At 34.4% G+C, this 15,000-nt stretch overlaps 1 long non-coding RNA gene and 1 other non-coding gene across 2 annotated transcripts in view; both read right to left on the bottom strand.

Annotated features, from left to right (window-relative positions):
• LOC137654583 (uncharacterized) overlaps positions 1 to 15,000 on the bottom strand; it is a 244,028-nt gene that overhangs the window by 48,388 nt on the left and 180,640 nt on the right. The window lies entirely within an intron of this gene.
• Positions 887 to 959, bottom strand: TRNAT-AGU (transfer RNA threonine (anticodon AGU)). The gene has a single exon. It is a non-coding gene; the product is annotated as a tRNA-Thr (tRNA).

The following is a 15,000-nucleotide window of genomic DNA, read 5'->3' as shown; positions in this document are numbered from 1 at the left end:
ATAAAAAATTAACACGGAATTTAAGATCAAACAACCTTGTCAAATTCGAGTTGTTTATACCAAATGAACTGCAATGGATGGGCTTTGACACCAATCTCTGTATCTGTCAAAGTAAACGATTTCAATGTTATTGCTGAATGTTATCAACCGAGTCTCTTCAGAAACAGATGAGATAGCTTCAACACTAGCTTTATCAAATGCCGTTGTGTATTACAGGACTTTTTTTTCTGTGTAATTGATATCCGAACTCTGCCGATGAAGATATCTTCTTGATTGGTGATCTGATTAGAACTGAATGATTGATTGATATGCATGATAAGGAACACAGCTGCTGTCATGAAGAAAACAAGTTAATTTCTTATGTTCTATTATCCATTGACTAAAATAATTTAAAGTTGAAATGTTTTAGTGTTGATGGTATATGAAAGAATGTAATTTAAAACGTAAGCAATTTCTTTTTTTTATGATAATAAATTTGGGGTAAAATACTTGTTCAAACCCGACATCTCATCTTTGAAAGTATTTACTGCTAAGATACACATTGAAAGAAACTTTTACCTTTATTAGAGGTATCTTTACTTCTATCTTTAGTGTTATAGTTGTACAGAATCACGTTGTAATCATCTGTTACTTGGATTTCCTCTCGAGAAAACATTCATTACCTCGATATATTTTCTTAAGTCATTATAATTTCACGTAGATTTAAAAAAAAAAAAAAAAAAACATATAAAATACGTTTCGCCGAATATCACCCGGCCCCCCGCCCGAGATTCCCATCTATATACCATATCCATATTTAATTTGATTCGAATGTTGGCATAAATGTAAAATAATTTAACATAATTCATCGTTAGACAAGTGTACAAAACAACAAAACATTCCACCGTGCCTTCAGGGAGGATCGAACTCCCGGCCTCTGGTTTACTAGACCAGCGCTCTAGCCACTGAGCTATGAAGGCATTTACGAAAGTTGTTCCTCCTGCGATTTTCATTAGGTTTCTTGATATATTTAGCCCAAGTCATTATGGTCTTACATTCTATAAATTTATAAGATACTACATACTCCATTTCACAAGTCACAAAGAATTTCAGTAGTTCAAGGTGTTCTATAATATTTTTCTTATAACAGCAACACGATTCAGTAAAACGTCTCTTAAAATCGATGACTAGACCTTTGATACACTTTAAACAATGGTGGGCGATTTTCCTTATAAAGGATGATATGAAATAAAACTAAATATGCCATCTAGTTCGTGTGTGGTCCTTACAAAATCAAAAGAACGTCGACAGTGAGGAAATTACATGAAAATTACATTCCCATAAAAACTAGAAACGAATCGAGCAGTCGATTTTCTGATGAAGGAATGATTTACGAAACGCTCGCGTAGTGGGGAGACTATTTTTAATTAAATGTTACCATATGCATTTGGTGGACAGGGATAGGCTGCATAGCAATGTAACAATATTATGTATGAGAGAGAGAGAGAGAGAGAGAGAGAGAGAGAGAGAGAGAGAGAGAGAGAGAGAGAGAGAGAGAGAGAGAGAGAGAGAGAATTATACAATAGATGCACAAACATCACATAGGAGACTCATAATGGAGAGCTGTATGCAAATAACGTAGATGATTACATATAAAACTACGTATGAAGTATGTCGGCTAAACTAAAACTACAAATGAAAGGAATTCATTTAATCAGGAAAATACCCTACACGAGGGAATAGATACAGGCCCTAAATAGCGTGGAAAAATAAAAACAAGATACAAACCATCCGAAAATTAGTAAAATGGAATAAGAAAATTTGAGTTTAATAATAATAATAATAATAATTATTATTATAATAATGATATTAATTATAATAATAAGGAGGAAGGGGAGAGTTTGAACATAGAGCATAAATAGGCTGTGAAAATAGAGAAATATATACATATATATAGAGAAAGCATTGAATAAACCGAGTCAAAGAGGTATTAGAACAGAAGTGAGGAATTATCAAGGAAGTCAGGTTTGCACTTAAGATAAACATAAATAACAGGTTCGACGGACTATAATTATAACATATACATGTATGTATGTATGTGTATAATACATATATAAATAAATGTGCGCATGTATATATATATATATATATATATATATATATATATATATATATATATATATATATATAAAATACTGGAACTGATACGTGAAGTTCAGATGCAAGAAATACATACACACATACATATACCAAGGCACTTCCCCCAATTTTGGAGGGTAGCCGACATCAAACAAATGAAACAAAAAAGGGGACCTCTCCTCTTTACGTTCCTCCCAGCCTGACAAGGGACTCAACCGACTTCGGCTGGTACTGCTAGGGTTCCACAGCCCACCCTCCCCCGTTATCCACCACAGATGAAGCTTCATAACGCTGAATCCCCTACTGCTGCTACCTCCGCAGTCATCCAAGGCACTGGAGGAAGCAGCTGGGCCTACCGGAACTGCGTCAAAATCGCTCTCCATTCATTCCTATTTCTAGCACGCTCTCTTGCCTCTCTCACATCTATCCTCCTATCACCCAGAGCTTCCTTCACTCTATCCATCCACCCAAACCTTGGCCTTCCTCTTGCTAACTCATTTCTTACACCCGTTCTCACCCTCACTACTTCATTCCTAACCCTATCTACTCGATATACACCAGCCATACTCCTTAGATACTTCATCTGAAACACATTCAATTTCTGTCTCTCCGTCACTTTCATTCCCCACAACTCCGATCCATACATCACAGTTGGTACAATCACTTTCTCATACAGAACTGTCTTTACATTCATGCCCAACCCTCTACTTTTTACTACTCCCTTAACTGCCCCCAACAAGAAATACTAGAAGAAAAAATAAAACTTGAATCCCGATTCCCGACCAACTTTCTCTATTTTCAAGACATCGTCTATAGCCCTAATAACCTGATAAAAATACTGAAATATATATATATATATATATATATATATATATATATATATATATATATATATATAATATATATATATATATATATATATATATATATATATATATATATATATATATATACACACATATGTATGTGTGTATATATATATATATATATATATATATATATATATATATATATATATATATATATATACTAACTTACGACTACTAACGAACTTGCAAGCATTTTGAAAGCAAATGGGGTGGGAGCCTATATCCCCTAAAGAAGACAAAAGGATTTAAATGTCAGGTGTGATATTGTGGTGTTCTATGTCCACCAGTATTTCTATATGAGAATATTTTTGTTTAAGTTAATGCAATAAAGTTAAGAGATCATTATTCCCACAATGTTTTTTTTTCAGGTTATTTCGGATATGCAATCCTGGATAAACTGTTAATTAAAATAAATAAGAGTAGGAAAAGAGACCAATGGTTCATCCTAAAATTGTATTTGACGATCCATTGAGACCAGCAAAAGAAATTTTTAGTTATAAGAGATGAAAAACATAAAACAACAACTGTATGGCATAGTTTAAACTTTGAAACACATTTCCCTTTTCTTAAAAAATAGACTTAACTTAGCTTTTAAAAACTATGACGCATTAATAAAATTAATTAAATATCCCTTGTAATTCACGTGTCAAACTTTATATTGGCCATACTGGTATATCTCTTGAAAAGATAAACACCACAATTGGCCATACTGGTATATCTCTTGAAAAGATAAACACCACAACAAAGTTTAAAATATGTCCAAGGTAACAACGCAACCTTTGTTCAAGCTAGAGATTAAAAACTCGTACAATCAACGGGTAGGTGGTATAATATGTGTTTATTCTAAACACTTATCATAAAGAAATGTATTTTGATGATAATATGAATGTCGACCAGTGTACTAAACTATAGACACACAAACACACACACACACACACACACACACACACACACACACACACACATATATATATATATATATATATATATATATATATATATATATTTAATTAAGTGGGTATTCAAATACTGACCATATCCATGGAATTAACCATCTAACGGAAAAAAATCGACAGATTATGGAGTCACTATGTATGACAATTATAGACCATGAGAAAGCTTTTGATTCTGTCAAATGCTCAGCCGTGAAAGCCCTTCAAAGACAAGGAATAGATGATTCCTATGATCGAACACTTAAAAATATTTATACAGGAAGTACAGACATCCTAAAACTACATAAAGATAGTGAGAAAATTCCGATTGAGAAAGGCATTAGACAGGGAGACCCCATCTCTCCTATATTATTCACAGCATGCCTTGAATAAAAAAAAAATTCTATTGGAAAAATGTAGGTGTTAACATTATTGGGGAATACCTTAATAACTTAAGATTTGCAGATGACAGTTCTGTTTAGTGAATCATGGGAAGAATTGCAAAGGATGATAGAAGATTTGAAAAAAAAAAGCAGAAATGTAGGACTGAAAATTAACATGAGTATACCTAAGATAATGTTTAATACAAATGCAGACAACTAATAAGGGTTATAGACAATCCTTTGGAGATATACGTACTTAGGACACACAGTAAAGTGTTACCCCAGGACATGAGACCGAAATTAAAAAAAAGGTACCCATGGGATGGAAACCTTTTGGTAAACCAAATAAAATTATGAAAATTAAAATGATACTTTCTCCAAATAGAAAAGTATCTTATCAGATAGTCCTGCCAGTATTAACTTATGCATCAGAAACTTGGAACATATACTAGTAAAAAGTCAAAGATCTATGGAAAGAATAATGATGGGATTAACACTAAGAGACAGAAAAGGTGCAACATGGATACGACACCAAACTAAAGTAGAGGATATTCTAACATATAAGAAAAAGAAATGAACATGTTCAGGACAAAATACAGATAATACAGTAGACGTAGAGGGACATTGAGAATAAAAGAATAAGTTCCTAGAAATTACAAAAGAACCAGGGGAAGGAAAAAAAGACAAAGGATTGACGAACTAAGAAAATTTACGAGTATACACTGGCATAGAAAGACCATAAACTGACGTGAATGAGGCATTTGTTCTGCAGTGGTAGATAGTAGGTGGGCCAGTGCACTTTGTGTACCTTAGGCAATCCATATAACAGCTACTTCATGTTCAATGGCGAGTACTAAAAACAGAAATATGGGTTGGCAATGGGACAACCTCTTAGTGCACCCCTAGCAAATGTCTTTCTATGTTATTACGAAAAGAAATGGTTAGAACAATGTCCAATAGATTTTAAGCCTATATTTTACAGACGGTTGTGGATGACACATATAATATTTGAGAAAAAAGAGCATGCAGAACAATTTTTTACTTATTTGAATTCTCAACACGCTAAGATAAATTTCACGAAAGAGGAAGAAGAAAACCATAAATTACCATTTTTAGACATAATGCTGGAAAGAGAACAAAGTACTATTAATATTGCAGTATACAGAAAGAAAACTTATACCGGAGTAGGCCTCAATTTCACCAGCTTTACATTTCATCGCTTTAAACTGAATGCGTTTTCAACCTTTCTATACAGAGCATGGAGAATTTCAAAGACATATCAAATTTAATATAGAAATATAATTTTTACGATTTTTTTTTTTAATAATGGATACCCAGTAGAAATATTTAATAGAGATTCTAAAACAACATCTTCACACAAAAGCCCATTAAAAGCACTGTAGATAAAGAGACTGTATGTCTAAAACTGCCCTATCAAGGAAAGCAATTATGCAAGGTGATAAATAAAGAATTAAAGAAAATAACGAATCAACATTTTCCTCAGATTGACGTAAAAACGATTTTTCATAACTTTAAAATGAAAAACTTTTTCCAATACAAAGACAAAACTCCCTCTAACTGGCGTTCTGACATTGTTTCTGACATTGTTTACAAGTATAAATGTGTAGTTTGTAATAACTGCTATTTGGGTTCTAGCAATAGAGCCCTAGCTGTCAGAACATCGGAACATGAAGGAAGAAGTTACAGAACAAAAAAGATCCTTGCTAGGCCCCTCCAGTCATCCGTGAGGGACCACTCAGAAAACATTTGTAACAAACAGGTAAATCTACAAGAATTTTCCATAGTATTTAGAAGGAATTACCAAACTGAAATTCGAATCGCTGAAAGTCTAATTAAGACCTTAAAGCCAACTTTAAATAATGAAACTACGAGCTTTCCATTGAAATTATCTTAAGTATTTATATTATTCGTGTTTTTAGTCTAATTCCAATTATGGAATTCACTCCATGATGTGTTATTTATATTAAGAAACTTTTTGTATACTTTAGTTATTAGGTAAATACTGTAACTATTAATCTTTTTTAACTTACGATGTTGTAAAACTGCTTTTCTCTGTTCGTAATGTATATAAATATAATAAGTATTTGTTAACGTAAAGAAATTAATTTTTGCCGCTGATGATGGGTTAAGGAAGGTACCCGAAAGCTTTAGTGAGGGAATAAAAAGTAGAAAAAAAAATGTCATGGATTGTATGGCTGAACATCCTACAATTTCTTATTCGAGTGAGATTTCCAAGAGGGCTCCCACTGGTAGACGTGATAACAGACAGATATAGTAGAGAAGCCTGGATCGAGATAAGGAAGTGGGAGACGACTCAAAGAAAATACGAAAAAACTAAACTAGATGTAGTGTATTTAGAAAAATGTCTTTTATATAATACAGTATATCACCGAAATTTGTGCGTTTCAAACTCTACAAGAAAACAATGCATCTAAAGCCGTTCTACAAAGAGTGGCAAACAACGCTACTTCTCAACGAACTAAGAGCGAAAAGGAAAGACCAGAGTGTACAACAAAGAGTGCTTTTAGAATGTCATGATCCTGTAAAAACAGATTAGGATTTTTAGATTTTAATCATATTCGATCTTTTGTACATAAAAATGTTGAGAAATATAAAGATAATGTAATGTTAACACATGCCAAAAAGTTGTTTTTTTCTAGGGGGATTTTATAAACCCCCGACAGTTGATGTTAATAAAGCTGTGTATAAGTTTTCAGATAGGCTCTTGAGTAGGAGGGTGAAAGATTTATTATCCATAGGGTTAGAACATAATTTTATTCCTTATGTTGCGGAGTTTCAGTTGCAAATGTCTTTTGAATTGTTTGTAGACAAACTTCAGGTTAGACCGCAAAAACAAATGAGACAAATATATGGTAATATCATAAACAAACAAAGATATGAGAACAAATCGAGATTCTTTCATAAAGACAATAATAATAATAATAATAATAATAATAATAATAATAATAATAATAATAATAATTTAAACCATAAACCCCATAGCAAGCGAATGTCTGGCACTTGCACGGAACCAGTACAAAAAGAGGGATGATTCAGTCTCAAAAGCCCTGCACTGGAGCCTGTGCAAGAAACCTCAGCTACCTTGCAGTAATAATTGGTACGAGCACCAAACTGAGGGAGTGATAGAAAACGATCAGGCAAAGATCCTCTGGGACTATGGTATCAGAACAGATAGGGTGATGCATGCAACTAGACAAGACGTGACGTTGATTGACAAAATCATGAAGAAAGTATCACTCATTGTTGTCGCAGTACCATGGGACTCCAGAGTTGAAGAGAGAGGAAAAAATTGGTCAAGTATAAAGACCTGAAAATAGAAATAAGAAGGATAGGGGATATGTCAGTGGAAATTGTACCCATAATCATAGGAACACTAGGCACGATCCCAAGACCCCTGAAAAGGAATCTAGAAAAACTAGAGGCTTAGGTAGCTCCAGGACTCATGCAGAAGAGTGTGATCCTAGGTACATAATAAGAAAAGTGATGGACTCCTAAGTAGGCAGGATGCAACCCGGAACCCTACACTAAATACCCACCAGTTGAAGATTTAATATCTATAGAACTTATAAAAAAGGCAAAGTTGTAATGACAGTGGAAAGGGCTAGCTAAAGTTGGAGTAATTGTTGAGGAAATAGGGAATGGGAAGGCTATTTAGAGGTTAATGAATGGAAAGACACCAGAAGTAAAATGGTCTGAAGCGTGATAGTTGCGTTTAGTGGCAAGCCAGAGTGTGCAATGTAAATTATGATGATGGAAAAGTTCGGAAGGAATGGGTGGTAAAAACAACAATTTCTTGTCTAAGGGGAAAGACGATGAAAGGAAACATTAAGAATTATCGGGCATAATTTTACTTATAAGGGAATAGCATGTGATGATATTCTGATTGTGAAAATAAGACAGCCGATGCAGGGATTGAAAAGTAAAGGTCTATATTTTATTTTAGACAAGTAAAGGGGTGTTACTGGCCAGGAAGTAATATTAAGAGTCAGTGACCCAATGTGAATGTGACGTCCAACTTGGAGATAACGAGCATTCTTCATATGTGTTTGAAGTAGGTTATGATGTGGATGTTTACTGCTCAGAGGGTTCACCCACGAGTCACAAATACGGATATGGCAGGAAGTACTGATATATTTTCACTTTTAGCTGCTTCCTGTTAAAGAAAATGACTCAAGGTTTGTAAATTGTTATCAAGAGCCCAAACTTCATCTGTAGAAATGCAATCTTGAGCTATATGCCTCTTGTATCAAGTTACAAGCATGGAAAAATATAACCTTACAAGATAATTTACTCTTCTCATTTTAATAAAATATACAATAATTATTACTTTCAAATAAATGTCATGAACAGCTAAAATATATAACGATCAAGGAATGTGATAGTTTCAAGCAGTCAGTAAAATTGTCTAAATATGCACTAAACAGCATACGGTATTGACTATAATAGAAAAGATAATTCTAGATGGCAATATAGCAATTGTGACGTAAGAAAAATGTATGCATTCTCGTTTCTTCTAAGATCAGGTGTGGTTATGACCAAGGACAGTCTCCGTCAGATTGGTATAGCAATGATAGCACTCATATCATGATCAATAATATTGTTTTTATGGCAGCCAAAGGCTATCCAACCGAGCTGGAATTCTTTCTAGTTTGTGGAGAGCATACAGTACTGGAGCGCTCTAATGCCATGAATCCTCAGTACAAGAAGAACCTTCTCTGGATTGGCTATAATTTCTTTGATAGTAGGGGAAATATTTATTAAATATGTCGAAACCATACCAGTAAAAAATGCAAGGAACAGATTAACCTTTTTATCTTCAGAATATTGTTTACTTCATGAAAATATTTTCGTGTAAATCTTTCAGTATTGAGATGTCAACAGCACCGAAGGGTGTTATTTACATTCCACCGCTTGCAGACGGGAAATAGCGAATGGAACTTGACCTGTTGCCTGGTGAAAAGTTGTTTGTTGCAAGATAATGATGCCCGATTTAAGATGAAACTCTTGTCCCATACTGTGATAAAATGAGTCGAAATGATTAAGACATCACTTGTATGCTTTCGCTTTGTACAGTGGGAGGAAAATCTTTTTCCCGGACGGAAATGGAGGAGAATAAAATTATGATCCTATATTGAAAATAATTACTGTGTCGACCATTCTCTAATTTTGTTATTCAGATAAGGTTTTACAATATAAGAAAAAATATAAAATACTATGTTTATTTTTGTAAGTTACACAGTTTACCAAAGGTTTCGTACGTCATTTGAGGACGAAAGCTTTGCATAAATACATATATTTCCGAATACTAATTTTCATCATCGTGGAACCATTTCTATGCCCATAAATATACATATTCTACACTCATACATATATATATATATATATATATATATATATATATATATATATATATATATATATTTATAGATATATATATATATATATATATATATATATATATATATATATATATATATATATATATATATATATATATGTATCAATACATATACTATATATTGTATATATTACATATACATACATACATACATACACACACGCGTACGCACACACACACACACACATATATATATATATATATAATATATATATATATATTATATATATTATATATATATATATATATATATATATATATATATATATCAACACGTGTCGACACCAATAAAAATGAACGGATAAAAGTAAATGCATTTCTACTGTTAATCTGAAAACTATCTGCAGGACAGTCTGTCCGAAGAGAAATTATCTTCGATTTTTGGACGCCACTAAGACATTGTCTGTTCATTATAAACGTAGAATGACAAGCCCAAATACCGTATTTAGAAGTGACAGGGCATGGCTAACCTGGATGGAAGAGCAGAGGAGGCTTCATCGAGGAGAGAATGATGGAGCCAGCGACTTCAAGCAGTTTTGGAGAGTGATGCGGTTCCATAAACTGGATTCAGGGACCAACGTAGTCTTCAAATATGGAACTTCTGAGGCAGCAAGTAAGCTTTATGTCCTGAGCTGCGTTGCACAAATGAGGCCAGTTTTGGAAGCTCCGCATCAACCCCTTTGCAACCTTGGAAGCTTGACTTGCATCGGAGAAAGAAGAAAATGGTATAGATAGGAGTTCAGAAACTGTTTCATTGCAAACAAAATGAGGGAGTATCGAAACCACAATTTGTCATTAGGAAAGGCTCTGCTCCAAATGGAATTGAGTCCAAAATAAATGCAGATCACATACCAAATTCTGCATGAGCATGTAAGCTTCACAATTTGGTCTGCTTAGAACGAGAGATGGAGTTCCAGAGGAAAAAACGACGTTTCGCTGGAAAGGATGGAATCAGGAGCTTCCTGAAATTCTGTGAAGCCTTTTGAAAAATAATTCATGTATTTATAAAATTATCTTAAATTTTCATATTTATATTTAAACGAATCTAAAGTATTCATTTATCCACTTTTTTAATGTTTTCCAAATTTCCAAATATTTTTGTATCAAATTTTCACCACCATAATCTTTACATTAAAGTTTAGTTCCAAAACTCAATGTAGTCCTGAAGAAGGGTTGCGAAGTGATCCAAAACTAGTGTCGAAACCAATAACAATAAATGGAGAAAAATAAGTGCATTTTTGCTGTTATCCTGAAAACTACAGTACCTGCAGGAGTCTGGCCGAAGAGAAACTGTCTTTGATTTTTGGGAGCCACTAAGACATTGTCTATTAATTATAAGCGTCTATCAATTATAAGCGTAGAGTAACACGCAAAAGAACCATATTAATAGTGAAAAGGCATGGATAACCTGGATGGAAGGGCAGAGGATGCTTCACCGAGGAGAGAATGATGGAGCCAAGAGACTCAAGCTGTTTTAGTGAGTGATGCGGTTACAGATGAACTGGGTTCAGGGACAAACGTAGTTTTCAAATATAGAAATTCTGTCGCAGCGAGTAAGCTTCACATCCTAAGATACGTTGAACAAAAGAGGCCAGTTTTGAAAGCTCTGCATCATTTCCTTTGCAACCTTGGGAGCTTGAGCTGCATCAGAGAAAGAAGAAAAATGACATGAATAAGAGTTCAGAAACTGTTTCATTGTAAAGAATATGATGGCTGGCTTTAGACCAAACCCGTCAGTGTGTTTGTCAAAATAAGGGAGATCGAGCTTATTTTAAAAGACTGCAGATAATGAAGCACAAGTTAAAACCACTGTATTTGGGCCCATAAATCATTAATGTGAAACATACCATGGTATTCATACAAAATATTCTGAACACCATTAGGTATGTATACAGTACATGTGATACCTGAGGAGGTGGTTTTCTCAAATTCAAACAAATATGTACGCCAATACACACAACATGTATGGCATTGTTGATGAGTATGATAATTTATATGTTTATGCCTCATTTCTTGTTTTGTTAGATGTATGAATAACTTTGATGAAGTTTAGGTACTGATTGCTTACGAATGTGAATAACATGTTAAGTTGTGTGTCAGTATATGGTAATCTACTAGATTACCTCCACCAGATACACTTGTGTGAATCTGATATATAGTGAAGGGGATATTAGTCATGCACACAACATATTTTAAGTTCTACTCATGTGGATCATGGTTTCCAGGGCCGGGACTCATATTAGCAAAATTAGAGCCAATCACTGTGCGAGTTTACTCAGCCGAGGTGAGTACTTTAATGACCCATGCAGATGGCGTGCGCAGGACATCCATGTACTGTTTTCCAGAACAGAGGAGCAATGAGTTTATGTTTAATTGCGAGTGAAGGGAGCCACAGCAGCGCTAAGATCATTTGAGGGACGTAATATAGGTGATGACGTCATGAGTTGGCAATAAATACCTGCCTCTAATATCGTCTTAGGATAAATCCTTCCAGACTTTGCTAAAATGAGATCAGGGCGGTTCCTGAAGGGTGAGCAGCACTGGGTTTGACATTTAAGCCTCAGAGAAAGACCGAGGTCGTGGATTGTGTGCATACCACTTCCTTATCCCTAGATGTGGAAGTAGCAGACGGTCGAGCATGAAGACTAAACAGTTTCCTACAGAAACAAATGGAAATAACCATCGTATCAAATGAGCAATACTAGAATATGAAACTAGGATTCAGTGTGATGAGAATTTATTGAGAAAAGAAGAGAGCTATTTGAGTTCTTCTATAGGACAGTTCCCTATTTGGGCCGTGGGAGAATTGAGTGTTCAACAATCTATGTGCTTTTATCCACAAACTTTGATGTAGCAACGGAGAATGAGTTGCTTGAAGTACAGAGTTAAATAAAGTCTTCTTTAAATACACACCAAGGTGTGATTAATGAGACACTTTTGAAATTTAGAGACAAAACAAATAAAAAGTGGGCGAATCGGAAAAGACCGTTAACAAAGTTTTCAAGCATTTGAAATTGGCGAAGACAGAATAGGCTAAAACTGAAAAAGAACTCTTGCTCAACCAGTCATTTTCTCTTCAATTATGTTTGAAACTGAAGTGGTTAATGTAATAAGTGAATTAAAAAGAATGAAGATCTCAATGATGGTGAAGCCGTGAATTCTATAATCGGAGCCATTTTTACCCCTTTTAGGCGAGTTCAAAATCCTATTTAGCTTGTATATCTGCTAACTGGAAAGTACTTTTCCCTCTACTACAAAACAATACAGGTGATGGTGAGAAGGATACTAGATAAACTTAACGTATATGACAAGTTACACATAATGTTGGAAAGGAAATATTATACCATAGATGAGTATACCATAGACGGGTTCATCCACCTGCACACGAGGCAATCGTAGCTGATGACAGGATAAACCTAGACTTTGTTCAATCAGTCGATGACTGAAAATGAGTCGTAAATGAATTTATTTGTGTCATGGAACAATAATTTGTTAAAGGACTAAAATTGGGTTGTGTTATTAGTCTTTATAATAATAGCACGACAAAGGACAAAAACTATGTGAATGCTCACGCAAATGACTTTTCAATTCATGGTCTCCAATTAAGGTACCAATATATAATAAGTACGAGTAGAATAACATCCACTACTCCGTTAGGACCGGATTAGAAAACATACCTGAAGACACCAGTAAACTAGAAATTTAATCTGAATGTAGATTGTCTGCCAAACATTTTATCTTAAAGTCTACAACATACTGTACACTAAGCAATTAGATGATTCTGTTATTATTGGTGTCAAATTATACGCGGTCGGATATTAAAGTTCATATGTTTGACACTAACCAAAAGGTCAATGTTTCTAGTGACCAAGAATCTCCATGGGTTACTAGAATCTCCATGTAGTTCATTCTCTTCACGATACTCACGTATATACGCTAAGTAGGTACAGGTATAGGGATTATAGCAATTACTGTGGTAATGGCTCAAATTGGTGAATAGTCATTTTTGTGTTAATTGTGCCGTAAGACAAAGCAGGTAAAAAAAGAATAGGTTGGAGAACTCATCCTTATTTCTACCTCGTCAACTTTTACATGTGTGGCCCGAAACCTTGGGATGATTGGTGATGACATATAATACCAGTAATGATAGGGCTGTAATAATTTTAGTCCGGTAATGCTGCCCAAAAGAAGAAATTATTGTATAATCAGATTATATTGATTATAGTTTTTTTCATATATTTTTTATTTGATGTGTGGAAAATAGAATTTGATTCGTTTATATTGTCAGTAGTTTTCATGTATTTACTTCTAGGAAAAGGACATTCCAAAATTAAACCAATGTTTTCTAGTCATGAGTAGTGCCATAGTCTCTGTACCATGGTTTTCCGCTGTCTTGGGTTAGAGTTCTCATGCTAGAGGGTACACTCGGGCACACTATTCTATCTTATTTCTCTTCCACGTTATGTTAAAATTTCTATAGTCTATAAAGATATTTATTTTAATTTTACTCTTCCTAAAATATGTTTTCCGTAAGTTTCCTTTCATCACTGGGCTATTTTCCCTTTTGGAGCCCCTGGGCTTATTGCATCCTACTTTTCCAACTAGGGTTGTAGCCTAGCAAGTAGTAGTAGTAATAATATTAATAATATAGAGATAATCTGCGTTTTCAATGGTCAGAGCGTCACCTGCCCCAATTTGGAGTGTCCTCTATAATCTATATTACAAGTTGACAATTACGAAAGGTTGAACATGTGAGTACCTCCTCCGGGAGGGAGGAACAAGGGGATGAAATGTCTAAACCCCAACAGACAGAGGATCAAATTATATATATTATCATTAAAACTAAAATTCATAGATATTGAGGATGTGGCACAATATTGAAACGCAGAATCTTCCAGTGAAGGACATTTCCCCGAGGTTGGTAACCTCAGCATTTCTGAGAGGGCTGAGGTATCATCTTCATCCTTATGTAAGCTGACTACTTCTCGTGAGAACTATAACTCGCCTAAGAGCTCTTCCTATAAACAGGTGATCAATACAAGGATTAAAGGACAGTAAATACTTATATCCCAGGGCATTTGGTGACTTTCCCAAAGGAGTGAGTACAAGCTTGATTATTTTCCAATGTGATGAGGTTTATCTAACATTTAAGGACTATTCCTTCCACTAAAGAGTTTATAATCCTTTATTATGGCCTCCCTCCCTTATGGTATAATATAACATACCCAAACTATTGGTAATGCCTAATACCATACCAC

Source organism: Palaemon carinicauda, chromosome 1 (genome assembly GCF_036898095.1).
Source record: "Palaemon carinicauda isolate YSFRI2023 chromosome 1, ASM3689809v2, whole genome shotgun sequence".
Lineage (NCBI taxonomy): Eukaryota > Metazoa > Arthropoda > Malacostraca > Decapoda > Palaemonidae > Palaemon > Palaemon carinicauda.
The sequence above is the reverse complement of the archived record's forward strand: the minus strand, read 5'-3'. Positions and strand labels throughout refer to the sequence as shown.